The sequence below is a fragment of the Lipotes vexillifer genome, unplaced genomic scaffold (genome assembly GCF_000442215.2).
Source record: "Lipotes vexillifer unplaced genomic scaffold, Lipotes_vexillifer_v1.1 scaffold1115, whole genome shotgun sequence".
NCBI classification, from domain to species: domain Eukaryota; kingdom Metazoa; phylum Chordata; class Mammalia; order Artiodactyla; family Lipotidae; genus Lipotes; species Lipotes vexillifer.
This window is the reverse complement of record NW_006792080.1, coordinates 1,889,964-1,893,889: the sequence shown is the minus strand read 5'-3', so window position 1 is coordinate 1,893,889 and position 3,926 is coordinate 1,889,964. Positions and strand designations below refer to the sequence as shown.

The 3,926-nt window shown below is 42.3% G+C and overlaps 1 protein-coding gene across 1 annotated transcript in view; it reads left to right on the top strand.

Moving 5' to 3' along the window:
* HMCES (5-hydroxymethylcytosine binding, ES cell specific) overlaps window positions 1-3,926 on the top strand; it is a 15,203-nt gene that overhangs the window by 2,347 nt on the left and 8,930 nt on the right. The gene's annotated exons all lie outside the window — the stretch shown is intronic.

The following is a 3,926-nucleotide window of genomic DNA, read 5'->3' as shown; positions in this document are numbered from 1 at the left end:
TGCTGGGAGGGCCCATTTGACACATTGGATTCCGGAGGGAAAGAGGATTTACAGAAGCTCTGTGTTTTCACACATTCTTTCTCTTCCTTCATTCTCTACCCTACCATTTCTTCCAGGGCCACCTTTTCCGTAGTTATCCTGCGAGCTCATTTATTGGTTTTAAAGGCTGCTTCTGTCTTTAAGGAGGAAGAAACACATATATGTATATATGTATATATACATACAATTGATCCTCATTCTTCGTAGATTCTGTTGGTAAATTTGCCTACTTGCCTACTTTGTAACCCCCAAAATAATATTCATGATGCTTTTGTAGTCATTCGTGGACATACAGAGCGGTGAAATATTCAAGTTACGCAAATACATATTCCTAACTGAGATCAAGTAAGATGAAGTTCTACTTTCTTGTTTCACTTTTTATACTATAAACAAGTGTCTTTGTTGAGATCTGTTTATTGCCATGTTTTTTGCATTTCTGTGCTTCTTGTTGGTGATCTTAGTGTTTAAAATTGTCCCCAAGCATAGTGGTAAAGTGCAGGCTAGAATTCCTAAATGCAAGAAGGGCGTAATATGCCTTACAGAGAAAATACATGTGTTAGAGATGCTTCATTCAGGCTTGAGTTACTGTGGCTGCTGGTCATGAATTCAACATTAATGAACCAACAATATATGTTAAATAAAGTTTAACATATAATAATAAATATGTTAAACAAAAACACACGGAAGACAAGGTTGTATATCGATCAGTTGATGAAGATGTTCTCACTATAGGTTCCTGGCAACCTAACGGTGTTTCCCTTAAGGGCCGCAGTTCAGTGTTCCCTACTTCAGTGTCATGGCAACTTTGTACAACCTACCTGCTATGTATAACAAGAATGGCTCTGTGTGTGTGTGTGTGTGTGTGTGTGTGTGTGTGTGTGTGTTTGTATGGCAAGGGGATTAACTAATACAGGCAAGATTTTGAAAGAAGTGGGACAGGATCCTGTGAAGAGCACAGTGGAGGAATTAGCTTTAAACAAAAGGGAAGCCCGGGACTTTCCTGGTGGTCCAGTGGTTAAGGCTCCGCGATCCCAGTGCAAGGGTCCTGGGTTCGATCCCTGGTCAGGGAACTAGATCCCGCATGCCGCAACTAAAGATCCCATGTGCTGCAACTAAGACCTGGTGCAGCCAAATAAATTTAAGAAAAAAAGGGAAGCCCTTCTAAGACACTACTACGGACGATTCCCCTCTTGGAATTCCATCCTTTCAACTTTTTTTTTCATTCTGCTTTTATCTCTTTAGGAACTTTTTGTTGGACTGCACTTTTTCCTCATTTCTCCTTTTTTTGTACCCCCAGGTTTGATCCTGTGATTGATTTGCTCTCTAAGAAACTTTATCCTAATGGCTTTACCAGTCACCTTTGTATAGAAGATTTTGCTGTTTCTTCTTCAGATGAAATTTGGCTCACTGCCTGTTTTTATGAAGTTTTATTAGAATACAGCCATGCTCACTTGTTCTTTGGCTGCTTTCACACTACCAACGGTGGCAGAGTTGAGTTGAGTTGCAGCAGAGACTGTGGACTCAGAAAGCCAAAAATATTTACTGTCTGGTCCATTACAGGAAAAGTTTGCTGATCCATTCTCTATACCATGCTGCCTCTCTCCTAAGCTTCAATTCCACATGCTTGTTGGACATAGTAAACCTCTCTCTGTGGATTTTATTCTAGAACTAACTCAGAACAACCTTTATATTATGTTCACTAGTGAGGAATTAGGACAGGGCATTGCAGGTATGGTTTGTCTCTTCCCTGGGGTCTGGGGCCTCAGCTGAGAAGACATTGGGGCTAGAATCATCTAGAGCAGGAGGCAGAAAACTAGGGCCCTCTGATCATTTTTGTAAATGAAATTTTATGGGACAGAGCAACATCCATTTATCTATTGTCTATGGCTGCTCTGTCCCTATAATAGTGTTTATAACAAAGACTATAAAGTCTATAGTACTTAGTATTTAGCCTTTTAGAGAAAAGTTTACCAACATCTGATCTAGAGGCACCTTCACTGTCTTATCTGGCAGTTGATGTTGGCTCTGAACTGGGGCTTTTGAACAAAGTTCCTACATGTGGCCTCTCCACAAAGCCTGGGCTTTTTCACCAAGGTAGCTGGATTTCTTATATGGCAGCTCAGGGCAGCGAAGGCGGTGTCTCAGCAAACAAGGAGGAAGCTGAAAAACCTTTTCTGACTTAGCCTTAGAAATCATGCAGTGTCACTCGTGCCACAGGTCACAGGCCCGTCCAGATTCAAGAAAAGGGCATATAGGTCCCCCACATAGCTCTGGATGGGAGAAGTGTCAAAGACTTCGGGACCGTTTTTCCAAGCTGCCACAGACTTCCTGCTGTTATCTGAAATTCAGTGTGTGATCTTCCCCCACATCAAACCTCTTTTCGGATTTTTCTCTTTTGTTCAATAGCACCATCATTATATGGGCCTGAAACCTTAATCATCCCTGTTTTCTTTGTCCATATGACACCACAATTTCTTTTTTTTTTTTCTTTCTATCTTTTGAATGTCTTTTATTCTCACTACTGTCACCAGACCTACTGTACCACCCTAGTTAGAACCTAAAATGCACTGTCTGATCACTGGTGTATTCAGCTCAGTGTAGTACACCATAAGAATAGTGTGTGTGTGTGTGTGCGTGCGTGTGCGCGCGCACGCACGCGTGCATTTTAATCTGTAGATTTCATCAAATTCTCAAGGGGCCAGTTACCCCAAAAGAGTTTAACAACCATGTGTTGAGGGTGATCACGGCCCCAAGACTACCCCCCACATTTGGAGATGCGTTCGAAGGACTCAGCATTTGGCGTGGCTAAGGTTTATTACAGTGAAAGCATACACAATAGAATCAGCAAGGGAAAAGAAACAAGTAGAAATCTGGAGAAATTTATGCACAAGCTTCCTTATAGTCTCTCCTTCCTGTGAGGGGACACACCAAGCATGTTTTCTCTCCAGCAGTGAAAAATGTGGTAACTTTGTGCACTGTTTCTGCCCAGGGAAACCCATTAGAAACTTAGGCCCACGGTTTTTGTTGGGGGCTGGTCATGTAGGTACTCTCTGCTTAGCAAGTACCAAAATTCTAGACTCCTAGAAGGAAAGCAGGTGCTCAGCATAAACCTCATTTTTTGCACAAAGTAGGCATAGTATACCATCCTTATCAGTTAGGGAAAGGTGGAAACACTCAAAATCCAAGTTCTCAGATCGTAACTGAGGGCCAATCCTGTAAGCAGGGCTTCCTAAAAATAGCATCCTCAGGCTTGCTATAACTTGGCTGCACAAAGCCACTTCCTGCACATTCTTGACACGGCCCCTAATTTCATATCTTGTCTTTCCTCCCATCTCTTCTCTGTCTGATTCCTGTACCTCTTGTGGGAGCCAATCCAGGGTCCGCCTCACCCTATTCCCTCCCCTTCTGCCCCTCCCAAGGAGCTGATAATACTTCTCCCTTCCATCTCTCACAGAGCACTCTCCACTGAACTTTTCTCACACTCCTTGTACCACTTATATGGCCCTTAGCCTATAGTATCTTATTACTTCATATTTTTCATGTCTGTGCGGCCTCACAAGTTACAGTGCAAGCCCTTTGAGGTTAAGCACCTTCCATGTGCCCCCATACTACCCTATGTATCCCTTAATCGTAGCATGTACCTTTTTGTATGATGGTTGCCTGTAACATGTGCTTCTTGAGAGCTGGGGCCATGGGAAGTGCAGGGCCTAGTACTATGTCTCTCCTGCAGTAGGCACTGACTAAAAGTTTACAGAAATTAAACCTCTTTGTATCCCCGATCCTACCCAAGCAGAATGTCATACATTCTAATAAATGATTGCTAGAGAACTCAAATTACTCACATCATGATACATCATTAAAATTGTTTTCAAGTAGAATCTTTCCCT